This window comes from Mustela lutreola, chromosome 5, assembly GCF_030435805.1.
Source record: "Mustela lutreola isolate mMusLut2 chromosome 5, mMusLut2.pri, whole genome shotgun sequence".
NCBI lineage: Eukaryota > Metazoa > Chordata > Mammalia > Carnivora > Mustelidae > Mustela > Mustela lutreola.
Window position 1 is genome coordinate 18,239,478 of NC_081294.1, and position 27,869 is coordinate 18,267,346.

A 27,869-nucleotide genomic window follows, 5' to 3' on the forward strand; every position below is an offset into this window, starting at 1 on the left:
GAAGTTGACAAGCTGAGAGACTGAAATTTATAAAGAAGGGTCAAATATCAAGAATCACTGTTAGCTACTAGTGAGGTAACACAAAGTTGGGACACCACTGGTCAGATATCAAGAATCATGTTGTCACATATATTACTGCTACATATATCAACATGATGAAATTCAAAAACATACAATTAATCTCAAAAATCAAACTAGTAGGCACCTCTTACATCACATTCACTCCCGCCAGCCATTGTTCTGTACTTACTCAGCATTAGAACGTCTTTGATCCTCTCAGCATTATGAGGTAGTTCATTAATTCTCCATATTTTACAAATTAGGATAGTAAAGTGCAGAAATGTTAAGTAATTTACTAATAAGTAAAGAATCCAGGACTCCAACATGGCCATATTTTTTTTTTTACTGACTCAATGTTCTTTACAATGCTCTGCCTTTTTGATCTGTACACACACACCTCAAAAGGATATATACAATATCTATCATTATTGTAAACCCAGAAAACTTTAAAGCTAAAATAATATATGGTTAAAGGTTGAGATATTTGTTAAGCCCATAAAGAAAGCAAGGGGGGCGCCTGGGTGGCTCAGTCAGTTAGTGTCTGACTCTCGATTTTGGCTCAGGTCATGATCCCAGTGTCCCAGCCCCGCACTGGGCTCTGCACTGGGTATGGAGCCTGAGTAAGATTCTCTCTCTCCATCTCCCCCTCCACCTGCTCCCGTGGTGCTTGCACTCTCTCAAAAACAAAAACAAAGAAAAAAGAAAAAAAAGAGTAAAATTGCATGGGTATGAGAACTGACATTCTACATTCATAAAACCCATAAATTCTAAATTCTGAAGGAACTCACCATGGTTGAATTATATGGTTCTTTGGAGGAGTCAAATATATAAAAGAATCTATAGCATATGAAAAGGGCAAAGAATTTGATTAGACATATAAAATAATTTCATTTCAGCAGACATAAATGAGAGTAAACCTTTACCCTAAAAATATCATGAGGCTTTGAGGCCAGAGGATCTGCAAAGAAAGAATTACCTGTAAATATTATATCTATAGAGACTACTGGAAAAAAATGTAAAGACATTGGGCAAACACATTTTTTAATTGAATAATTTGCAGCTCAATAAATAGTTTTATCAAAATGATACAGATCTTTAATGAAAGAAAAACTTGTTAGGTGTTTTACTGAAATGTCACTGAGGTCTGCCATCAATCTTATTTTATTTAAATGCTTATTTTATTTAAATGCTAATCCAAAGGTGCCTGGGTGGCTCAGGAGTTTAAGCGACTGCCTTTGGCTCAGGTCATGATCCCAGGGTCCCTGGATAGAGCCCTCCATTGGGATCCTGGATCAGCAGGGAGTCTGCTTCTCCCTCTCCATCTGCCTGTCGCTCCCCCAGCTTGTGTGCTCTCTATCAAAGAAATAAAGTCTTAAAAATAAATAAATAAGTGCTAATATATGCATCAATGTTGGCAGTTATAAATATGCTTCTGGTTAACATGAAGTAGGAAGGAATAGTTAGTAACCTGAAATAAACTGAAAAGTTGATTTCAATGACTAACAATAACAATGTGTAGTAAAAGACCTAAGGACTTTAGAAATTAGTAAGAATGGTAGCTGAAGAAATAAATATTTATGGGTACCAGATAAACTAATATGATCTGCAGACAAATTATTAGATATCATTAGATTTTAATATTGTGAGTAGATGGCAATCATAATTCTCACTGTATTCTGTGATAGAAAGCCAAAAGTTAGAAACAATGAATTTGTTAAATGTCTATATGTGTATGTATGTTTTCATTCATTAAGTAATTATTTTATTGATTACCTAAATATTCCAATGAGAAAAAAAAAAGTGTGTTTTTTTTCCCCCTATATTTTCCTAGGGCTCAAACAAGCACTAAGAAAAAGAGGCTAGAAGAAGACCATTTTCAACTTTTTTGAAGGTCAAAATACAGCCTCAAGAAGAATTCTCATTATTGAAGGAATCAAAGGAAGTGTGGTCAATTTCATAAAGTGTTAGCTATAAAAGGAATTCTAATGATAGATGAGTTATTGGAAATGAAGGAGACATACTATAGGGAGGAAAAGCACAGATTTTTTAACAAAATATAAGAAGATTTTAAATTCTGTCTTTTGTTAGCTGGAAGACTTTAGAGAAGTTAGTTTACCATCTATAACCTTAATTAATATTTTCAGGGTCAGGTAAACTCAGAACTGTCTGATACATTATCCAAACTATCTCACATAATTCATAATACCTCACAAGCTTTTGCATTACCTTCAGGATATGTAACATTTAAATATGAGAAAAATGAAGCAGCTGTATTTTAAATTTTCTACACAAAGTACTAAAATGATTTACCAGATTGAAATAGTAGTCCCAGTTATTTACTCTCTTGTCATAAAATTTTACAGCCACAGCTTTGTCTTGGCCTCCTGGTAGGAAGCCTGGTAAGAGGAATGTTCTCTACACCTTCACATAGGGTTGGCCATGTGTCTTGCTCCGTCAATGGGATACTGGTTACCATAAAGAGAACAGAAATGCTGAATGTTCTTTTTTGGTTTGGTCTAGCCCTCCTCTGTTTCTCTTTTCATATGAAGATTCTGACTCAAATAGTCATTGTCATTTACGAGTCCTCAGGATGAAAGCATTTACAATGACCTAACCCAGATGACTAGAACCTGAAACAGAGTTGCCTAGACAAGGCCAGTCTTGATCAACCACATCAAAATCAAATGTTAGCCACATGGGCATGAGAATAAATGCTTCTTACGGATGGTCTCTTTTATAGCAATATTATGACATCAGATGACTAATAGAGATGAATCTGAAAAACCAAAAAACCCACAATATTAGATTTTTTTTTATTTACATTAGCATAGAGCATATGTACATATCTATTTATTTGAGAGAGAGAGACAGAGTACACATGAGTGGGAGAGGAAAATAATCTCTAGCAGATTTGATACTGGGCACAGAACCCAACATGAGACTCAATTCCAGTACCCTGAGTGTTCATAATGCTGCTATAAACATTAGGGTGCATTTACTCTTTCAATTGCGTATTTTTGGATGAATGGATAAAGATGGTATATGTATGTATACACACACACATAGTGGAGTACTACTCAGCCATCCACAAGAATGAAATCTTGCCATCTGCTACCACATGGATGGAGCTAGAGCACATTATGCTAAGCAAAATAAGTCAATCAGAGAAAGACAAATATACAATTTCACTCGTGTGGAATTTAAGAAACAAAGCATTTGAACGTTTGGGAGAAGGGGAGAAAGAGAGAGAGGGGAACAAATCATGAGAGACTCTTAGCCTTAGAGAACAAACCGGATTGATGGAAGGTGGTGGGGGGATGGGCTAGATGGGTGATAGGTATTAAGAAGGGCACTTGTTATGATGAGCACTGGGTATTATATGTAAATAATGAATCACTGAACTCTACTCCTGAACCAATATTGAGATATATGCCAACTGACCAGAATTTAAATTTTACACAAAGAGGGTACTTGGGTGGTGCAGTCATTTGAACATCCTACTCTTGGTTTCAGCTCAGGTGGTGATCTCAGGGTCAGAGGATGAAGCCTTGGGTGGGCTCTACTCTCAGCACAGAGTCAGCTTGGGATTCTCTCGCCCTCCCTTTGTCCCTCCCTGTCTCTAATTTTTTTTTTTTTTTTTTTAATGAAAACATGCTATCTTCATTGAAAAAGATGTAGTATAAGGGTCCCTGGGTGGTTAAGTGGGCTAAGCCTCTGCCTTCAGCTCAGGTCATGATCTCAGGGTCCTGGGATCAAGCCACACATCTCTGCTCAGCGGGGAGCCTGCTTTGTCCCCCACCCACCTGCCTCTCTGCCTATTTGTGATCTCTGTCTATGTGTGTCAAATAAATAAATAAAATCTTTAAAAAAAAAAGAGGTAGTATCCATTTGTAATGTTTTCTTTCATGTTCAAATCTGTTTACTCTCCTCCTCATATACTTATTCTCTTTATATACACCCTTATGTTTCATCTTTCTAGTTATGATTCCAAAAAAAGTAGAGATTTTGAATGATTTTCAAAATTGTCCTTAGAATTGAATGTGAAACATACTGATTAAAATTGATTTTAAAATCCAAGTCCTATTATCTCATTTTATATTAGTTTAGTTTTAATGGATTCTGTTAGAGAATTTTAAAAAACCTTATTCTCTACACTTCTCTAAGTATGTACTATTGTACTGAACCACTGCTATGTAATATATATGATCAATATTAAATATTAATAACCAAAACACACTAAAAACAAAAAGAAATCAACATAAGTTCCATTTCATTAATTAACCATATTAACAAAATTTTCCATGAATTTTCTATCTTATATAATTGGTGTCGTATATTTTAGCTCACTTCAGGCATAAATGAATGCCTATTACATACTACATTCTGTGATTCAAAGATGAATCAGTCCTTACTGTCCTTTAAGCACTTATAATCTAAGTTAAGAGACAAATCAATAAATCAAATGTTATAAGATAAAGAAATACAACAGATTTCCATAAGCAAAGAGATGCCAGGTGGGATCTCTTGGAAGGCGGGAATAAATCAAGGGAGGCTTCTTAGAAAATAATTAAGTTGTGCATTCAAATATGAGTACTATCAAAGAAAAATGGGAGTCCTCTTGAAAATTGAGCTAGGAGGAGAAAAGGAATAAAGGTGTGCATGTGTGGGTGCTTCAAATGAGCCTGAAGAGTAGGGGATAGAACATATTAGATACCATGGTTAGGCCCAGACCTTCACCATAAGGCTGATACAAAGTAAACCAAGGAGCTCAAAGGGAAGGGACACGGTCAAATCCTGCTCGACAGATTATTTTAGCTGTATCTCCAAAGGTGAGCTAGGAAAACAGAAAACAAGATGACCAATTAGGACACAAATTAATTTTGTAGGAAAAATAATTAGAGCTCATGTGAAAACAATAATAGGAATATCTTTGATATCTTTGAAAGATGCCTAGAATTTAATTTATCTAGTCTTAGTGATTGATTAGATAGGGAACTGCAGAAGAAAGATTCAGGGAGACTCCCAGATCACAGATTTGCATGGCTAGATGAAAGATGATATTACCTCCTGTGATAATAAGTGGAGGAGGTATAAATCATACCTAAGAAGATGGACTTGGGCATCAGACACAATCGGCCTCCAGCCTCAGCTTCTGCGACCTTGCCATTAACTTTAGCTCTCTCGGAAATTTGGTATCTTCATATATAAAATGGAAAATGTAATTGCTCAGGGGATTATTGAAGCATTAACTGTGATAATATATATAAGGTCCTTAGTATAGTGCCTGACATTAAATAAACATTTAAAAATATTCCTCAGTATTTTAGGAAATACAGGAGTATGGGAATCACAGTTTCATTCTTAGGGCTCAGCAAAGTCTGAGGTTTGAGGAATTGGACAGAGATTTAAATGTCCATTTGTAGCATACACACGGTCATTAAGGTGATCAGATTGGTGATTTTTCTCACAAAGAATATATAGGGTAAGACAAGTAAAGAGGCATGGGAATTGGGGTGTTATCAAAGTCTCAATGGAAAATACTTGTGAAGGAAAACACAAAGAAATGGGTACATAAGGGTGAGGAATTGTAAAAAAATTAATAGTGGAAAGTGTAAGCACAACAAAATATTCTAAATTTATTTGTTATAAGAACAAAATTTTAAATAATACAATTTCCTTGCTTTATTCTGTAATTCAATACTTGACAAGTATGTGGCTTTGCCAGAGACCCAGGGACAGGAGGAAGAGGCAAACGTCTCAGTTACTATCCAACATTTTTTAATATAAATATGGCTTGTGGTCTGGGATTTCAGAGCCAATAATATCCTAATTAAATCGATGATAACTATCCTTTCCTATTTGATGAACATCTTCAGTAGCATTCAGGCTGCTTTTAATTTTCAAGATCATCATCTTTTTAATCAGCAAATACTGTATTTGCAAAATTCAAAGTTTACCCCTAAAAAGATATCTCCCATTCAGTCTCTCTATCCCCAGTAATGCCTGTAGGTTGTGAGTGACTAATGTTTTGTCCTAGTCTGGATGAACTACTTTTTTAATGATTCCCCACACTAGAGATCCAGCAGTTTGTATTGTGTTTTTAACTTAGGAATCTAGACGGAATGTCTCACAAAATTAAGCACCGTAGCCAGCAGAATCACTGGACTAGAATCCAAAATGTTCTCTATGTTTTCGACGGGGTCATAATGATTTGCCAGGAGGATAGTGACTGGAGAGCAGGGCAAAGGAAACAAGTACAAAGTGCCTCCACGGAGATCTCTTCAGACCAGAACACAGTGCTTGCCACATGGTTGAGACTCGGCGAAAAGGCCCTGTACGCCACAGGTGTTGTGAAATTATCTCACTGGTTTAAAATGAAAACTATGACGGATGCCTGGGCGACTCAGCTGATTAGGGGCCGACTCATGGTTTCAGCTCAGGTCATGATCTCAGGGCTGCGAGGTCAAGCCCCGTGTCCAGCTCTGCACTGAGTGTGGGGCCTGCTTCAGATTCTCTCTCATCCTCTGCCCCCCCTCCCCCAAATAAATAATCTTTAAAAAAATAAAATGAAATGAAAACTATGCAAAATGGGTGATGGGAAGTCATATTACAACTAACAATTACACACCATGCTCTTACTGTTACAGGACTGATCAGCAAAATTCTCACTATTAATTGCATAACAAAATATTTTTACTTAGTCATCAAGAACTTGCAAAGACAGAGTTGGTACAGATGTGAAAATATTATTAGTTTAAAAAACATAGGAAGTGTAGGGGCACCTGAGTGCCTCAGTGGGTTAAGCCTCTGCCTTCTGCTCAGGTCATGATCTCAGGGTCCTGGGATCGAGCCCCACATCAGGCTCTCTGCTCAGCAGGGAGCCTGCTTCCTCCCCTCTCTGCCTGCCTCTCTGCCTACTTGTGATCTTTCCCTCTCTCTGTCAAATAAATAAAAAAAATCTTTAAAAAAAATAAAAATAAAAATAAAAAAATACATAAAAAAAAGAAAGAAAACATAGGACGTGTAGATCACAGTATCCCTGATTTAATTTATTCAAAACTTTTCAATATTTTAAATACTCTGTGGGAATAATTTACTCTTTAAGGGACATTTAACTGCCAAGTATTTGGGATGTACAATGTTTCTATGGTCATTTGATTAAATCAAGACACATTACAATGTACCCAAATTCCATTGTCACTTTTGCAAAATCACTTTTTCATTGATCAAGTAGTCAGTGCTGTAATACATGATTATTTTTATAAATTAGGTAAAGCCATTAAGAAATAAACTTGCACTAAATACAATTATTCCATATAAACCATGTAATCATCCTCTTTAGTTTTGTTTTGAACCAAAGGACATGACCCTCCATTAAGTCTGCACTCAACTGTTTTCCCACGAGATATGCTGGGCAGCATGACTATCAGGTGTTGTAGTTAATAATCCTCGACCTTCCGCTACCTAACGCAAAATATTTTTGCAGTGTCGACTGCACTTTATAATTACAAAATTCTTCATTCATTAATGAATCCTCCTGTTTTGGGACAGAGTGGTCACCATCAATATGATTTCAGCTGTGCCAGCTAGGGAAGAGGCAAACACAGTTACGTGGTTTTTTTTTTTTTCTGGCTTTTTGGTTTGAAAGCCAGAGTGGTGACTTTCAGAGAGCACAATGGAGAAACAAAATAACTAATTTATAATAATTATAGAGAAGACAAGAAAGAATGACAAGCTACTTACTGAGAAAATTCAAGTACTTAATTAATTTGACCTCAACACTAACAAAAATGTTTCCAAGTACAGCTCTCCCAGGTATGCAGTAATTAAAGTATGTTAATTTTAATGAGCACATCCATTACAAAAATGATGTACTCTTTTACTATAATTTTAAAATAGGTGCAGTTTAAAAGCTTACTCCCTTTCAGCTCAAATTCTAGAAAAAGTTCAACATGGCCCTGACTGAAGGTTATATTCATTTTATAGAATTTACACACTCAGTAGATCAGATCTCCTAAAAGCCAATTAATTTGTTATTGATATTTTAGGGACATGGTAAGAAATTACAATTATTTTCAACTATGTGTCATATCAGATTTTACTAGCAGGTGTCTTAAATGACCACATGTTTATGCGGTACTTCTACAAAGAATGAGCCATTGACCATATACTAGGGAAGGGAAGAAAAGGGAGTTATGACAGATGACATATGTTCATCTTATTCATCATTTATTTTCAGTGTAGAATGAGTGACTGGAAAATAGTAAGTGCTCAATAAATAAAAAGGCCGATTATATAAGAAAAGGGTTAAGACACAGGGTAAGAAGTTACTATGCGAGTCAAATTGCACAATAGATCCACAAAGGTGAGTAAGAAGTATGCTGAAAGAATGGAGATTCATGGGAACAAACACTTTACGGGAAAATTTAAAAACTGGATAGGGTTTTAAATAAGAGATTAAGGCATCCAAATCCCTTAAATATAGTATTATTCACTGTATAGAGAGGTGTCTTCAGGAACCCAGTTAAACAGGGATGACAATTTATGATAGGACAAATATTTGTTAGGAAAAAAAGTGAATCCTGACACTGGAGGGTTTAGAATACTTATTTCAAAAGAAAATCTGGAAGAAGGAAGGAAAGAGGAGCATAAAGGAAAGTAGGAAGGAAGGAGGGAAGGAAAAGGGACGAGGGAAGTCACTATGTGATCAAAGCGTAGTACTTCAACAAAGGAAAAAGCACCGAATGTGCTCATAAAATAAAGCCGCATAATCTTGTAATAAAATTTGCATTTTTATTTAGCAAAATACCGCACTGAGAAGGGATTTTGAAGATTTTTCCTGCAGGAATTTGTTAGTTCTGTGTTAAAATGCACAACTCTTTTAGAGGAACACTCAATGTGTTTCTAATTATCATCTTATTACTATTCTTACCCATGTTCTATTCACACATATTTAATTTTTGCTTTTTCAGGACCAAAATTTTTAGGCCTGTTATATCTTCTAGTTCTTGAATGGGGAAAATATGCTGAAAATGGAAAACAACCTAATCATTAATAGATTTATAAATTATTGAAAACTAGACTGTCCGAGAAGAACAAGAATTAGATCAAGAAGAATTATCTTACTAGTAAGGAAATGGGTTTATTCAGTGATCATTCTTCAGTTGTCATTATCTGTTTGCAAATGCAAGAATTTTCAATGGCATTGTTTCACTGTACCTATTTCTGTCAAAGTGATTGTATTTGCACTTGCTATAGGATTTTCACTAACAAACCATTCATCTTACCTTCCTTAACTCTATTTCTCACTCATACAAAGTCAACTGTGGGTGTGGGCAATGCTGCAGGGCATCCTTCTCAATGCAATGTCTATCAGTTCACTTCTAAATAAGCTTATGCTTCCCTAATTCGTAGTTGAGATGACAGCTGAAGGAAAACTAGAGAGCAAAAACCAAGCAATTAACTTTTCCCATAAGGAAGTAATTGTCCCTGTGAGTCAAATTCCATTTGGTAAACTAAGTCAGAGGCCAGCTAATGTCAATGTTGTTGAAACTACAATCTTCCTTTGTTGCTAGGAAGTGGGGTGAGCGGGGAGCTAGAAAGCTAGGAAGTGGGGAGGAGTGAGTTATTTGTTAACTGTAGCAATGTTTGCAAAAGAAATTAGGTGATTCTTTCCTTCAGAAGAGGTTGTATACATAGTTCTTTGTGTAACAGAAATTTCAAACATAACAAGAAGAATCAGACTAGGAAAAGATGCCTAATCTACACAGGAACCATTGCATGAGGTAGACAGAGAAAGGCCAGATCAGGGAAATACAAACCAAAACCCAATGAGATACCACACCTCACACCAGTCAGAATGGTTAGTATTAAAAACAAACAAACAAACAAAAACAAAAACAAAAAACAAAACCAAAACCAAAACAAAACAAAACAAAAAACAAGAAATAACTAGCGCTGGCAAGGATGCAGAGAAAAGGAAGCTCTTGTGTATTTTTGGCTGGAATACAAATTTGTACAGCCACTATGGAAAACAGTGTCAAGTTCCTTGAAAAGTTAAACACGGAACTACCATAAGATCCAGCAATTCCACTTCTAGGTATTTATCTGAAGAAAGTGGAAACACAAACTCAAAAGGTATATGCACCCCATGTTCACTGTAGCACTTTTTACAACAGCCAAAGCATGAAGTAACCTAACTCATGAACGGATAATCAAAATGTGCTATAAATACGTGTATGGAGTATTAGCCAGCTGTAAAAACAGAAAGAAATCCTGCCATTTGTGGCAACATAGACAGAACTTGAGGGCATTATGCTAAGTGAAATAACTCAGACAGAAAAAGACAAATGGTGTATAATGTGTCTTATATGTGGAGTCTTAAAACAATAAACAAAAATGGACTCACAGATATAGAACAGTGGTTACCGGAGGCAAATGAGTGACCAGGTGGACAAAATGGGTGAAGGTGGTTAAAAGGTACAAACTTCCACTTATAAAATTAATAAGACCTTTTATAAAAAATAAAAAATTAAAAAAAAATAAAATTAAATTAATAAGACCTGAGGATGTGACATACAGCATGGTGACTATAGTTAACAATATAGTATTGTATTATAATAGTTGCTGAGAGTAAATCTTAAAAGGTTCTCATCAAACACACAAAAAATTATAAGTATGTATGATGATATATGCTAACTAAACTTAATATGGTAATCATTTTGCAATATATTGTGAAAATAAAGGTAACACCCCATTAAAGTGGTCTGAGGCTAGAATGGGATACTAAGGGGGGAGCTCTCCCACTTGATGTCAATTACAAGAACTGTCAATTACAGAGCCAACAGAAGAATCCTCAACAGGAAAGACTCATCAATTATAAGCCCACAGTGTATATAAGTACACACAGGTGTACATATATACCCCCACAGTGTATATGTACACTGCATTTTCTATAGGAAATGGACCACCCCTCCAACTCAGCCAATGAGAAAATGTTATCACCTTGAACTCTTCTGATTCTCTCCAATGGACTTTTGTTCAAAACAACCCGTCCTAACTTCCTGCTCCTTCTCCATAAAAAAGTGTTACCCTCTTTTGTTTGTTGCACTTCCCTATGGTTTTGCCATAGACTGACTGCTCGTCCCAGATTACAATCTCTGCTATTCCCAAATAAGCCCATCTTTTGCCGGTAAAATAATTTGCAATTTTATTTTTTCAGTTAAAAATATACATATATCAAATTTCTATAGTGTACTCCTAAAATTAATACAAGGTCATATGTCAATTGTATTTCAATTTAAAAAGATGTTAAAGCAACGTGAACTAACAAAAATGAATGATGGGAATTCATTTTAGGGCCCGGTGATTATTCAAACACAGTAAATAAGCATTTTGTTTCTCTGCAACAAAACTGCCACAATTCTATTACAGGAAGTTCTAGAAGCTACAAGTAGCCAAATAACTGATGAAATTAGCCCACAATGGTCACTACCGCTGTCCCCACTGCTTTCATGGGAACCTCAGGATCTTGAGTAATCATGAAAAATTGATTCAGCTAATTTTTTTAAGTTCCTTATTTGAACTTCTTTAGCTCCACTGGAGTTATCATTAAATGGAATATGTGGGTTAGGAAAAATATTGTGTAAAGGAAAAATATTGTAAAGAATAATAAAGAAGACTATTGTATAAAGTCCTATGTAAACTGGATTTTATTGTTTCCATAGCTATAGATACACTGCTTAGAACAGGGTCTGGCATATATTAGATCGTGAAATAAGTGTTTATTAAATGAGAAACTGAAATGAAAAATAATAAAGCCCCAGAACATCAGCTTCAATATCAAAGAATTCCAAAAATGCAATGATAAAATTTTGAGATTTCAGGAATATTGTTAGGCCTTTCAGCCTGCTGCCATATGTCAGATAAACATGATGCATTATCCCTAAGTATAAATGAGAATACCAGTAGGTCACTGCCATTTTAGTCATGTTAAAATATATTTATTGTTATGAAGATAGAAATGAAAGATCACATTTTTTCCATGTACCTTCTGGATAAATTATAGTGTTGGACATTTCATTATTAATATGTACTATACCAGAGGAGGAACAGACTAATGAAATAAATGCTACTAAACATTAAAATATCACTTTCATGGAAACTGCACTTAGAGGTTGAACCACAGGATTATCAGGATTGTGTAGAAGCCCAATTTTCCTAACTCCTGTATGTGGGAGCTAAACAAAGTTTAAGGAGGTATGTCTGGATGCCAACGTGATAAGGGATTACTTGCTATGTTGGGTTCTATCAGCTTAGTGGAGCTGGGAATAGTTTTCACACTGTCCCCTTCTCAGGAGAACCAACTAGAAGCACAATTTAGAAGAAAGAGGTGAAGAAACATCTCTTATTCTCAAAGACCACTGTGGGCAGGTATTTGGGGAACAAACCCAGAGATGAACAAGTGGGTCTGGCCAGCCCTTGTCACCCGTTAGTCCTCCATTAGCTGTTACTCTTAATGCCTGGCCACAAGGATGCACAGCAACTTCAGGACAACCGACTCCTGTTTTCAGAAATAACATGACCACAGACCCACACAGGCAGTTGTTGAACTGAGATTACAGCTTCTTACAGAATTCTGCAGGAGCACCCCATCAGGAGCTACCACCTCAGGAGCGCCCCTGCTGGGATCCCCAGATTTCCTTGCCAGCTGTGACTGATCTGCCTCTACCCATGCTCCAGTCAGAATGGATAGAGGTTACTTCTCTCTGAGCCTCAGTACTCCCCTTCCAGACTATCCGTTCCCCAGCACACCATCTATTGTGTAAATTCATGCTAAACATTAATCTCTTGTTCTCATGAAGTTTAGAGCCAGCTCTGCCTTCCTGACTGAAACCTAATTAATACACTGATTCAACAGTTTATCAGTGTTGAAAGAACAGTAACAACACCTTCATTAAAGACAGTGATATATAAAACAAATGTGGGATCCTTCAATATTCCTATATAGAAACCCTAAGTCTCTATGTGATAGTATTAGGAGGTAGGGCCTTTGGGAAGTGGAGGGTGGAAGTGAGTGTGGAGGCATCACGAATGGGATTAGCACCCTTATAACGAAGACCCCAGAGAGTGTTCTCTCCCTTCCACGATGTGAGGACAGCGAGGCCACTGTCCATGAATCAGAAAGTATGGCCTTTACCAAACAATGAATCCTTGAGGACGCTGAGACCTAATAATAATCATCAAGACACACACAAAAAATAAGGTAAGAGGCTAACACAGGAGGTATCGCTTGAGGGTTTTGTGCAATTTGCACTACTATTAAACAGAGTAGTAGGAAAAGACCCCGTACAGAAGGGGTAACTTGAAGACACTTTAAGGCAGCTAGTCAAGTAGGCATCTGTTAAATAAAATTCTAGTTAGAGGAAATGGTTACAAAGGTGAGAGCTAGCTTGTTCAGTTTCAGGAAAAGCCCAGAGAAGAGTTGTGTGAGCTGAATGAGCGAGGGAAAGAATGTAGGAAGAATGGATCAGAAATAACATGAGGCAGAGCAGATCACAAAAGTCCTTGGCGTTTCCTCTGGAGGTAAATGGGGAGCCATCAGTTGATCTGGAGGACAGCGGTAATACAATCTAATGCATTTTCAAAGGATGGGTCTTGCTGTTGAGGCTGATCTTTGGAGGGCTAGAAGCAAGATGAGTTAGGAGGCTCTTGCAGTATTCAGGTAAGCAATTTTTCCTACTGGAATCATGGTGACAACAGTGAAGCTGCTGAGAATTGGTAAGATTCTCCATATGTTTTAGAAGTAGATAGGATTTCCTGGCAGATGAGATAAGCAATGCGAAAGAAATAGATGTAAGAGAGTTTGAGAAATTTTAGCTTGAATGAAAGCATGGAATTTATCAATAGATATGGTAAAATCTTAGAATAGAATATATTTGTGAGTGAAGACCAAGAGTTCATTTTGGACATGTGAATTTGAGATGTTTATTAGGTATCCAAGTACATCATATGCCAACATAGCAGTTGGGTAGAGGAGATTAGATTTTGGGAGATCTGAGCTGTAGCTATATATCTGGGAGTTGTCAACATATGGTGTTTAAAACTATGAACTTGGATTAGATCACTGTGTGTGTGGGTGTAGATAGACAGGAGAAAATGAAAGTTGCCTCTGTATTAAGGGAAGAAGAGAAGAAACCAGCAAATAAAACTAAGAAGTGATGGTTCAGGAGGTAAAAGACAAGACTAAAAGTGTGTGGGCATCTGAGAAGTCTAGTTTAGGATGCTGCTAAGGATAGAGAAATTAACTGGGTCAAATAATCATTAAATAAAGACAGAAAATCGTCTTCTTTATATTCAGAAAGTTTCTGGAAGAGTACATAGGAAATGCTGGTGTGAGCAGTTATCTCTGGGAAGTGAAAGAGCAAGTGAGCGGGAAGAGTTCAATTTAATACACTCAGCAGTAATTGATTTCTCTTCCACATGGATATGCACTACTTATTTTTTAATATTTATTTATTTACTTATTTGAGAGAGAGCTAGGGAGCACACAGAGGGAAAGGGAGAAAACAGACTCCCCACTGAGTGGGGAGCCTGATGCAGGGCTCAATCTCAGGACCTTGGGATCATGACCTGAGCTGAAGGCAGATGCTTAATCAACAGAGCCACCTATGGTCTCATGAATTACACTTATAATGATATATCAAAATATACTTACACTAGAAAAATAAAAATCCATCTAGGAGACAAAATATATTAGATGACAACTGATGAAATCATCAAACAGGTTATTTTTGAAAAGTAAAAAGAAAGGAAAAAATACCCAAGTCCTCAAAATAGCATCCACAGAATTCTAATGGAATCCCAAATTCTTGTAAGTCATTACTTGGATTAGGCATTATCTTCAGATGGCTTCTTTTAAAATGTAAATGTATCACCTGAGATAGACGTTAAATAAGTCATCTCAAAAGTATAAAATTGCAGATGGCTAAAATTATTATATATATTTAGATAGCTAAGAAAAAGCTGTATGCAACATCAGAGAAATAAGTGTCCTGCAAATTCTATGAATGTCAAAGAAGATGGATTGTAGAGCTCAAGAGGAAGGCCATGGGATTCAATGCAAGGCTGTCCCGTAAAGGACACGCCATCCCAGGAGAGCTTTTCATAAGGGAGTCCTGCAATGCCATTGACCTTTATGGAAGATGAGAATAGTTAGGGACCAGCTCAGGTCAAGTGTATAACCTGGAATCAAGTATTAACCAATGACCCATTGCCTTCACAGGCCGAAGGTACATGGTCAGTCAGAAATAAGACATCCCTAAGAGTGGCAAGTTACAAGATGAGTGGTCATCTCAAGACTAAAATGGAATCTCAAAATAAAATTGGAAGTGTTAAACTACCTAGATTTTTTAGTATGGGACAAGATAAGTTTGAAAATATTTCAAGAAATAAATGATGGGGCAAGACTATGAAAAGTCTTGATATTTCTGTAATTAGTCATAAAACATACTCAAACTGATTCCTGTCCTGATAAAATCTTTGGATGCAGTTTTCTAAAATGCATTTTAAATAAAGAGTAATAAGCCAAAGGCAAAGTAAGAGAAAGAAATGTCTTCATACATTTTGTAATGTTCTTACATTTCTTTAAGTTCTATCGAGAAAGGCAGGTAGATTTTTGTTTGTTTGTTTGTTTGTTTTCACAAAGAGAATTTTGGCTCTACCTCTTCAGCCTGAAATTATCCTCTTCCTTTAATGGAGTTTAAAACTTTCCTTGGCATTAAAAAATGGAAGAGTAAATGCATTTACAAAAATTGGTTAAGTAACCATTAATGAAAATATCTTGACTCTGTGTTAAAGTTATTAGTCATAGCTTTGTGACTGGGAAGCAGAATATCATAATTTTTCAGGGTAGTTCTGTGAATCCACAAGACTGGGGAAGATTTCCCAAGTCTATTTGTAAAAACACTCATAATTTACTAGTTCTCCATGGTGACATGAACTAATGGACCATCTTTAAATAAATTCACTTAGAGATCCAGAGTATGGCACAATGCTCTCTTTCTCTGTAGTGCTGTAAAATTAGCATCAAACACAGAAGAATTCGCCATTCTTCACCTCCCCCATGGTTGTCATCTCTATGCTGTAAATCACAGAGCAAGAATAAATGAAGTTGTTTTTCTCCTGTCATTCATATTTCATATAGCTTTCTCTATAGCATAGAAGTATTTCATTTTTAGGAATGATTAATGCCAAAGGGTTTATTGCCTTCTATCAGAAACATTTAGCTAGCTTTAGAGATGTTACCAAAGAAGTTGCTTTTAACATTTGTGTCTGTGTGCACACATGCATACAGTGTGATAAACATGCGATGTGAGGCCATCACAAAAATACTTTGAAAAGCACTTAAAATGTATTTCCAGTGAATTTTCCATAACTTTCAAGATTTCTTAGCACGGACACATGCCTCTAAAGAGACTGTGATGAAATAACAGAAAACAGACATATAAAGAAAGTAATCACCATGGGTAGCATTATAAAACAGATCTTTGGCTCCTTAATATGACATTTATAATTGATGTAACATTTTTTTAAGGTAAAGACTGATTCAATGTCCCAATCTTGTCTCTATGTATGTCTTTTTTGCATGCCTGTGCATATGTGCACAAAGCAAAGAAAAATGGTAAATGTGAAGACAATTTTAGGGATGGTTTAAGAAGGGTATCTGTTCAGGATACCCAAATGAACTCTTGAATATGCAGCTGACACTTTCATGAGGAAATTGACCCTTAGCTGGAATTTCATACTCTTGGCAAAAATAATTTAACTGTAGTTACAAGGCATAAAGCTTCATGGACTTGCACACTAAGATTTTCTGTAATGACTTGGAAATCTACAGAAACAAGGGAAGGGGCCTGACTCATTATTTGGTTGTGATGACATGACCCACATGAATGTTAGGGGATAATGGGCAACTTAGCTCACTGCAAATCAAACAGCTCCATGATCCATCATTAACCTAACTGAGCCTCCGTTTATTGAAGTAGCCCTCTAAATGAAGAGGTCAAAGCCTGTTTAAAAGCTCAGAGATTTGTTAATGTTCCAAGGACTTAGAGTCTATTAGATCAGAGCATGTACAAAATTGTAGGCACTTCAGATAGCTAACATGCGTTGGTATGTGTATAAATATTTTAAGAATATTCTTTGAAACTTGGTTTGAACAGGGCCACTGCATTTGTGAGATTATCCTGCATAAATGTGGATATGTGTCAGGCTGAAAGGAAAAGAAAAGACTCTGTAAAGAGATACTCCACAAGAGGAAATAAGTTTCCACTCTAAACCGACTTTTATAATGCAATTAACTCCACTAGGGAGAATGGAATTTTGAATACTGTTCAAATTAAGGCAGTGCAGTTAGAAGCAGCAGCAATTCAGGAAGAATTAGCAATGCCCTTCTGAAGAGAGCTACTGAATTAAACCTTGGAGGGTTTTAAGATTAAGCCATTTAATTGTTACTTTAGGAGCTTGGACTTTGCATAGACACGAGTCCAGGTGTTAATACTGATTCTCCTCTGTTCTCTCCAGATAACAAACCTGAATCTCAGAGCCAATTAAGACAAATCTTTAAAGGCCTTTTTCCCCCTTTTTAGTGTATGCTGGGAGGTTTATTTTAATTGTGGACACCATGGAGAATCAGGGACATTATACGTAGTGACATAGTATTGAATCTTGAGTTGAAAAGATAACTAGTACTTGTTCAAATTATCCTGTCTTGACTTTAAAACCATTTTTTTTTTTTTTTTGGTAGGTTGACACTCAAATTATATTCTTTATTCCCTTAATAATCTTTACAGAACACTCTTTTAGTATTTAATACTAACACAAATGGCATGACTAGTTAGTGATTATTATATTTGCAGGCCAAGTTGTATGCATGAATATATTATTACAGAAAGTCACATAATTCACAAGGATGTCTCACTCCCCTCCCTGAAGATTAACACTTAACATATCATCATGTAAATCATTCAAACTCCATTTTTTTTGCATGTGTATGTTTGAGTAAATTTATGTGCCCATATCCATTCTCTCATTTAATTTAGTCATTCACCCAAATACTTATGGAAGGCTCCTAAGTGCCAGGAACTATTATATGACTTCCCTCATGTGGTCTGCATTTTATTTGCGAAGACAGACAATATACTGCAATACCATGTAAGCTAAAGCAGGTCCTATTTAAAGAAAATTAAACGTGGATAAAGGTGAAAATATTTCTTCTGGGGAAGGAAATGCTATCTACAGACAGTGATGAGGGAAAGTAGTTCTGAAGTATGGATATTTAAACTAAGATCTGTGTAAAGGAAAGCATAAATTGGGTGACTGCAAAGTCCCTGTGGCAGCAATGAACTCAGCAGAATGAGAAATAAAATGAAATGGTTAAGCCAGATATTGTCTTTAAACCATGAGAAGTATTTTGATAGTGATTTTGAAGGGTTTACACCTGGCTACTGTGCAATGAATTGGGGTAGGGGATAAAAGTAGAAGCTGAGGGGTACCTGGGTAGCTCAGTAGGTTAAAGCCTCTGCCTTCAGCTCAGGTCATGGTCTCAGGGTCCTGGGATCAGGCCCCACATTGGGCTCTCTGCTCAGCAGGGAGCCTGCTTCCTCCCCTCTCTCTCTGCCTGCCTCTCTGCCTGCTTGTGATCTCTGTCAGATAATTAAATAAAAATCTTAAAAAAAAAAAAGAGTAGAATCTGAAAGACCTGTTTGGAAATTGGGACAATAGTGGTTGGATTAAAGGATTGCAGGTAACTGGTAGAGGTTGAAGTGACTGGATTAAAGATGTACTAACACAGTAAGACCAGGAACCCAGTAGATTTTATTTGGCACTGATTGTGGGGAGAAGAGAGAAAAACCAGGGCCAGAGAATTGATCCTAAATTCTTAAGAAATTAAATGAATCATTACATAATTTACTGAGATGCAGCAGATTAGGAAAATGAATATATTTAGGTTGTGCTGAGAAGGGGCAGAAATTAACAGCTTGCTTTTAAACAAGTTATTGTTAACATGATTGTTAGATGTTGCTATGGACTGCATGAATTTCTCTAGGGGGCGGGGGGTGGTGTCACATACATTAAATTGTTAACTTCCAACATAAGGGTATTTGGAGGTGGGGCCATTGGGAAGTAGGTAGGGTTAGATGAGGTCATAAGGGTGAAGTCCTTGTAAAGATCAGTGCCCTAGTAAGAAGAGAGAACACCACAGCTTGCTCCCAAGCTCTCTCTGCAGGAGCACCAAGAAGTCACATGAGGGCACAGTAAAAAGAAAGCCATCTATAAGTCAGAAAGAAAGCTCTCACCAAGAATCCAATCAGTCATCACTTTAGTCTCAGACTTCCAGCCTCCTGAATCATAAGAAAAGAAGATTCTGTTGCTTAAGTTACCCACTCTCTGATACTTGGTTCCAACAGCCCAGGCAACCTAATCAGACAAGCAAGTATAAATACTGAGTAGGCATTTGGATATTAGGGTCTGATGCGCAGCACAAAGATTGGAGACAATGACAGATTTGGAAAGAGGCATTCAGATGGCATTAAAACCTATACTACTGGTTTCTAGAGTAAGTTCTAGAGAGGTGAACAGGGCCTAGGCCGGGTTCTGGGGATAGCCTGATAGCTTCTATTTATGGGTCAGAAGAAAGAGAACCCAGAGAGAATGAGAAAAAGCAGTCAGTGGGAAAGAATAAAATCAGAAGACAATGACAAGCACATGAAAATATTTCTGCAGAAGATAATGCAACCATTAGAACTGCTAGGTATTGAATTTTGATGGATGCTGCCAAATTTCCCTCCAAAATGATTCCACAGTTTATAGTATAGCCCAAAATCTATGGGATGGGCTGATGGTCCTGTGGTATAATTGTATATGTTGCATATACCTGACATTTTTGTTTTTCAAAAGTAATACCTACATGACAATATTACTGTTTGGAGGTATGTGTAAGCTTCTGAGCTAGGACAGATTATGTGTCATATATTTTCATTTACAACACTATTCTCCTCATCAGAGGTGTTATTTAATGATAGGTATATATAATTCCTTGTTAAATAAGCATGTGAAATACTGAGATTAGAATGTATTATAGAATAACTGTCTTTTTAAAACTGCAATTAAAATTTATATTGTTTATATTTAGTATATATGAGATTATGCTATAAACTCAAGTACTTGACACCACTCTAATTCTGGTTGCAACAGTGACAATTCCAATACTGCACTTCCTTCTATGTAAGGATCTTATAGTGGTGACCTTCTAATAGGAGTTTAGTACAAATACCAGATATTGATTCAGATAATGAGCTGTCTTGCTGTGAGAAACTTGAATTTCAGAAAAGTATTCTTGGCTTCCCATTCTTGCCTAAGTAAAAATATAACATAAAACCTTGCCAAGAGCTTATTTTTTAACTTTTCACTCACAATCTTACTGCTAGTAATTAAAGAAGAGTAGAGTTTCAGTACAATCTTGCTTTTAAATTGGCCTGAAATCACATCCCTTGGAGTAATGGCTGCCCTTCGTGTAAATAAATATTGACTCACAAAGTTGTAGGAGGACATTTCCTTTGGATAAAATGTTATTTCCTTGTTACTTCAAGTATTCCTATTTTGTCTCCTCAGAAATACTTTTAAATACACCATACCATTTATTTCAGTGAGCAGTCTTTTAATGTTAATTCCCTCTACTTCCCGACATTTATCAAGTATCTGGATCGGATCTCTTCTGAGTCAATTTAAAAGTATTACTTTAGGGACGCCTGGGTGGCTCAGTTGGTTAAGCAGCTGCCTTCGGCTCAGGTCATGATCCCAGGGTCCTGGGATCGAGTCCCACATCGGGTTCCTTGCTCGGCAGGGAGCCTGCTTCTCCCTCTGCCTCTGCCTGCCTCTCTGTCTGCCTGTGCTTGCTCGTTCTCTCTCCCTCTGTCTCTGACAAATAAATAAAAAATAAAATAAAATCTTTAAAAGTATTACTTTAGATAAATTAATTAATACCACATTTAGGTTATTTCCTAACAATTCTTTATAACATTTAAGATATTATTTTAATAAATGTTGAAATGTCAGCTGAAATTATTTGATATTTGGCTTTTGGATACTATTTTACTTGCATTATTAAAATTAATGATATCTTCTAATTGTGTCTTCTACCTACATCCTGGATATTTTAAATTGTAATCTTCTCTCAATTGTTTCAAAAACTCAGGACCTTTCCAGGTAAGGTTTGAAATTCCTAAACATGGCGGGCAAAGACAGACAGATTGGTAGGTGGCAGATTTAACAAGTAAAGGAACCTATGTACGAGACTTGTTGTGGATGCCCACAAGATGAGCTGATCTCCACATCTTCCTGCCAGAATCTTCAAAGTTTATACATTGGCCTTAATGGGATTCAGTCACATGTTCAGTCCAGTGGTTTCAGTAACACCTTACTTTCTCAAATTTATTCCCTTGAAACAGCCCATAGTGTGAGAATGGTAGGCAGAAATCACATTTCAAAGACTGGGGAGAAGATAAGGAGCCTCTGATTGCCAGGGTCCAGCTCAAGCATCAACAGGAGGTCACAGCCTTCTGATGACCTCCTCTAACACTCTAAGATGTTGATTCATCATTCATTTTCTTTTGTCTAATGATTTCAATCTCATCTATTCACAGGCTCAAATCTCTATAAAAAAATTATAATCCCATAAACTTCCCTTGACTCCATTCTTTCTATTTAGTGATCTCCTATTCTCCTCTTTGCTTGACTTTTAAACCTCTTGAAATATGGTGGTAACAGTTTCATCACAACTGAAACTTCACTGAACATTTAAACTACCAGAAACATCCATGCTATTCATTAAAAGCATTCTTGCCAGTAAGTGGGATTATTTTCAAATAAGTGACCCGAGGACCACTTCAATCCCAACATGACAAGTAAATTACAACGTATAACAAATACTGGCCACTCCATGATTTCATTTGATAGGAAGCATCTCTGGTTGTGGTTAGTCTCTACAAATCTAGTGCTATAGTCATGTAAATTTCAGAAGAGAAAGACCTATTAGTGAGTGTGTGTCTATGGGGTAATATTATACTAAATCAAGGGAAGAAACCAAGGATCAAAAAGCTAAGTAACATACCCCAAAGTACCCACAGAATAATTCTTAAAATCTGGATTCATACCACTGTCTGAATCCCAAGTTTTGATTTTCCCCCATCATCATGCAGATAATGAATCAAGACTCTCATCTTTACATGGAGAAAAGCATTTTTTGCATATTATAATAATTTTCTAGCTAATAGAAGTGACAGAACTTACTAAGTACCTAGTATATTTCTGGCATAATCAAACATGCTTATAACTAGCATCCTACTTTGTGGATAAGTTCTAAGCCCTAATGTTTACTTCTTTGGTACTTGGAACTAAGTATGCATCATTCAGCTATCCGAACATGTAGATTTAGGACTTGAAACGTGAGTCCTGTATTTTTTTCTATTGGATATCTGTGCACAAATTGGTACCTCACCTTCTCTCACCAGAATCTTCATACCTATATGCACGAGAATACATATTTTAAGAAGAATTTTATTGTTCAAATAGCACATCCCTATAAGAGTAGTGACTTAGATGCTTTTCACAGAGCAAGGGCTATGTAAGAAAATCATAACCTTTTAGTGAAAAAAATAACAAACATACTGAAGATTTAATTTATCCCTTAAAAACATGAGCTATAATATAATAAAGTGATACAAACCTGAATAAAGCTAAATTTACAAAAATAGTAAATATATAGGGCTTATTTCCAATAGTTTAGCAAATGCTTATTAAATTAAGTGATAATCAATAATTGAATAAGTGAATTCTTAGAACATTAACCAGGATCACACAAAAAGCAGAATAACACTATGTGAAGTTCATCTGTTATTCAGTTTTACAGTAGTCATAATTTTCTCTCAGTCTTTTCTAAAAATGTTACTTACTGCATATTATTAGTCATCTCAGCATGTGATGCTTAAAAATAACTTTGAGTAACCACTATTGATATTCAACACAGGTGGAATTATTCACAATCACAAATAAATACATGCACACATGTGTGTGCCCATACACACTCTCCTTTTAACGTTTTGTAATGATATATCACCCTTTTAGCATAATAATTCAGGAAAAAATTCAATTACCTTAAAGCCAAAAGTTAAAATGCTTTTAAAAGCTCTAAGAGTATGAATTGCTCAATTATCATGTATTAGTAAAGTGAAAGGAAAGTTCCTGGTAAAATCATAAATCTCCATTCCTTATTTATTTGATTTTTCTTGATATAAATTGAACCAGTTCATAAAAATAAAACAGTATTTGTTAAACAAGATATAATAATTTCTACCTACAGCTTAATGTAAAATATATTATAAATATCAATATTTATATAAATATAGAAATCATGAATTGACATAAAATACTATGTTTTGATGTGGTAACACTGACATGGTAATACAGGACATAATTTTAAAAGAGCTTTGTTAAGAGACTAAAGAAATGATTTCTTACCTTAAATTAGACATCTGTGATCACACTTTTCCTTTGGATGTATGAAGACATTAATAACAGTCTACTTAAGTCATTTATCACACAGACCTTAGATTTGATATTTTTACATGAAAACATGGCTCACTTCTGAAGAGAACCATCACTGTATGCATCTTTCTATCACAACTGTTAGGCAGATTTAATGATATGACATCTAAATGGCATAGGTGTGAAAACACAGTAATATTTCACATTTTATGTAAGTACAGTTTCAGCAGACTATTTGCAGTACTATTTCATCAGCAAGAGTGATCTGATGTTCATCACAATACATTCTAAGAGGTAAGAGTGACAGATATTCTTATTAACCACAAAATGGGAAAAGATTGATTTCAATCAATATCACAGTCTATTACATGAAATATGTTCTGTAAAAATACCAGATCCAAAATATCATCTACCTAAGGAGATGAGTTTTTGCTCCATCCTTAAAGGATGCAGTCATACTGAGATACAAGTGTGTCATGAGAAGCATTAGTAGGATTTTTTTTTTTTCTATAAGCTAAGCACTGTTTTTTCTGTGGTAAGAACTTGCTATGTATTATCCCACATGTAAAACAAATGACGGTTCCTTCCCATTATAATTCAGCTCTCTCTTTTTGTGAGAATTATCTAAAATGATCACATCACTAAGCAGACCACTGGAAGGAATCAGGTCCAGTAGGGAAAAAAAAAAAAAAAAAGCATTATTGGCTTGAAAACTACCCCCTACTGCTTGAAAATGGTACACAGCAGTAGAAGTTAAGAATCCAGAAACTGGATATTTGCTGAACAGGATATTTGCTGAACACAACAGAAAATAACATGTGATTTTTTTTTTTTTTTTGATTGGAAGGTGCTAAGCTACTCCACGGTTAAACTAGTAAGTTAGCCTTTGAAGTGAGAGTTATTAATAAAGGAGAAAACATATTCTGGAATTGGAGTTCCAAGTTAACGCGAGACCTGATTTTGCTACAGTAGTTTCTATAGCCGGTAGAGGAACTGTCCCTAGATCTCATCACTGAACCAGGTAAGTACAGGTTAGTTAAATTAGTTAACTGGAACCTTCTATTTTGTGTGTGGCTGAGCTCTTGAGCATTCTGAAACAATTTGTCAATCAACTGCTCATGGCAGTTGAAGAGTAACCATATGCCTTTCAATTCGAAAGAGACCTTCTGCTGGAATCATGCAAATCTTTGTAAGAAAAACCTGTTCAGTTCATTTCCTTCCTAGAAACAATAGTGAAGACCTATAAATTAAAGTGATTCTCAAATTGCTGAGGATAACTTAATGAGTAAATGATGCCACTGAATAAGGACGTTCAGTATTTCTGGACAGCTGTGCATCTGCATTTTATAAACCTGAAAGCCAATCAAGAATGCTGAAAAGACCAAACTAACTGATAACCTGCTTGGCATGGTTGGATTTTCATGTTTTGGTCCTGTATCGGAGTAATTGAAAGCTGTAAACACATTTTCAGAACCTTCTCGTTTTAATTCCCGCCCCCCCCCCCCACCCTGTAAGGCAGTTTTCCAGCTGAGCAGTCTGTGAATGAGTTTCAAAATACCTGATGAGAAACTGGAATCATGAAATGGCCACAGAATCACCCAAAAGTATGTCAGTTCTCACTCCAGAGAGTACAGAGAAATATGTCTATGAGACATCAAGCACTCCGAACCACAGAGGTTCTGAAGCCACTGTGATTTCCATGCAGAAAGAATGATGTTTAAAGGGGAGAAAATATTTATAAAATGCCAAAGGTCTCTGAAAAAAAGATTCGCTGGTATGTCCTATATTACACATATGTCTCACTTTTTCAACATACCACCAAGTGATTAATACCTTTAAGATATTTTAAAAATACATATTATATAACCCACAGCAGATCTGGTAGTCTGCATCTCTTCCACTTGTCTCAAATTACTTTTGAGGTAGGAAACTCAGCTGTACAGGAGAGACTAGCTATTAAAGCATTTAAATTGCTCTATAGTTTTCTTTAGTGAATAATGAAGTTTTTAAATACACACACCTTAATAAATACCAGTGGAGAAGGATGTAGGCATGTTCCTGTATTTTAACAAAAAGCAGTGGAGATGGGTATTTACAGAAGATTTTTGAAAATCAAGCATTATTTTGTCATAAATATAGACCAATAAAGCCATTTCTAAAATAACCAGTTGAACACCTACCATACCTAATTATTTTCGTTTGAAAATTCAGCCATGCTAAGTAAGGTACATAAGTGGTTAAAACATTCCTTTCACTCCCCCTTTCAATGTAACCTTTGGATCTGAGACTGGAGACTTGTTTGGAACTTACTGAAGTTTCCCAAAGCAAAACCACGCACCAGTTCCTAATTCAGATGCCAGATCTGTGTGCAGCCTCGTTCAGCTTCTGACTACGCTAGGCAACACTTTATTAATCATGTATGAATTTCTGTGCGTATATCCTGAAGCGATCACACACGGTGCAATCCCAATTAAAGGGGAAGGAAGAAAAAGGTGGTGGTGGTGGTGGTGGTGGTGGGGGGGGGGCATTACCTGATGGCAGAACCGGCAGCTGCAGGAGCAGAAGCAGAAACAGCAGCGGCGGGATGCAACAACCCAGCCTTGAACCGAAGGTGAGACCCTTGTCTCTCTCCCTCTCTCCTTTTCTCTGTGTCTCTCTCTTTTTTCCTTCTAAATCACTGTAGCAACAAACTGCCTTGCATTTTGTCCCCTTTCGTTCACAGAAGGTTCTCCCAGCCGGGCAGCCAGCAGACAGCACTTTCTTCCTGGAAGAGGTCTGCCTCTCTGCTCAGAAACGCCTGGACCCCTCTCTGTGGCTCCCTCCACGTTTACCCTTCAGATCAATGATGCTCGCGGAGCGGCTGGAGCTCAACTGCAGCGGCGAGCGGCCAGCCAATGGGGGCCCAGGATTCCCTCCCAGTCATCTCCCCGCCCTCAAAACAAAACACAGCGTGCCTTTGACACATCGCCGAGTTGTGAAAAGTAATTGAATCCTGTATTTGAAATGGATCTTGTTTGTTCTTTTTCCCCCCTAGCGTTCATCGTCCAATGCTGTGAATGAACGCGAAGGCTCCATAGCTCTCAGGACCCTCGTTAAAGGAGCTGCTTAGAGCGGGAAGCGTGGGCACCGGGAAACCCAGAGCACCTGGGTTGCTTTGCACCTGGAGCTTGGCTATTTAAAGGCTGGAGGACTTGAAAAAGCAGAGAACGGGGAGGCAAAGGCTTGGGTCCCGGTTCTCACGCCACTCAGCAGCGTGTTTCTTTTATCCTGTAGAACGGGAAAATAAAGTCCATTTCAACTGGATGTTGTTGGGTCTTTCTCTAAACGCTGTCTGAACAAGAATCAGCCACTAGTTGGTGGGTGGCCTTAGCCAAGAAATTTCCACGAATCCATTTACCTGTTTCTCTGCCCACTGAACATGGTCCAGATTTATAAGGAACTAAAATGTGTTCAGGCTATAGGATAGGCTAGTTTCTTTCATTTTGCCTGTTTATATATTTGTAAGATATCTGTAATTAACAATAATTTCTCTTAAGGAATCTATTAGTGACTGCTTGCAACTGTAGAGAATATTCCAATGATTTTAAAAATCTTATAATGGAAACAGTACTATTACCTCTTTCCAAATTCTAAAACCACATGCATGCTTTGTCCAAAGCATGGTGATCTTTGTTAATTTCTGTTGATTCACAACCTCAGGAGTTCCTGTAGGTGAAATTCGTTATTGGCCCTACACACTGAGGGCAAGGAGAGACCAAAGAAAGAGTTGGGCTGCTCCAGATTGATAGGTGGCATTTTAATAAGCAAGGGAACTTACATACCAGGCTTGCCTTAGGTCGCCACAAGACTAGTAGATCTTGGCACCTGTTCTCTAGAATCTTAAAATCTTACGTGGAGCTCTTGGTGGGGTTCAGTCATGTATGTAGTGCAGATGCTCTCAGTAGCACATGACTCTCTCAAGTCCTTGAAGTGGCTCCTCATATAGGAACAGTGCACCTAATGCACATTCCAACCACAGGGGAAGCCGTAAGGAGCCTCTGATTGCCTGGGTCTGGCTTGCGTGTCAACCCAAGGTCATACCCTCTGATTGACCTCCTCCAATAGTTTCACTGTTGAAGTACTGAGTTACTGAAATTTGCTTACACAAGTTCCTGGGAATCATTTATTTTCGCTCCAAGAATCTAAGTCACTTTATCATTCATACA

At 36.8% G+C, this 27,869-nt stretch overlaps 1 protein-coding gene across 1 annotated transcript in view; it reads right to left on the reverse strand.

Annotated features, from left to right (window-relative positions):
- Window positions 1-26,391, reverse strand: part of CDH12 (cadherin 12) — a 1,003,438-nt gene extending 977,047 nt beyond the window's left edge. Inside the window, exon 1 of the mRNA XM_059173699.1 lies at window positions 26,196-26,391. The gene's annotated coding sequence lies outside the window, so the exon portion shown is untranslated. The remainder of the gene's footprint in view (window positions 1-26,195) is intronic.
- Between the last annotated feature and the right edge of the window lie 1,478 nt (window positions 26,392-27,869).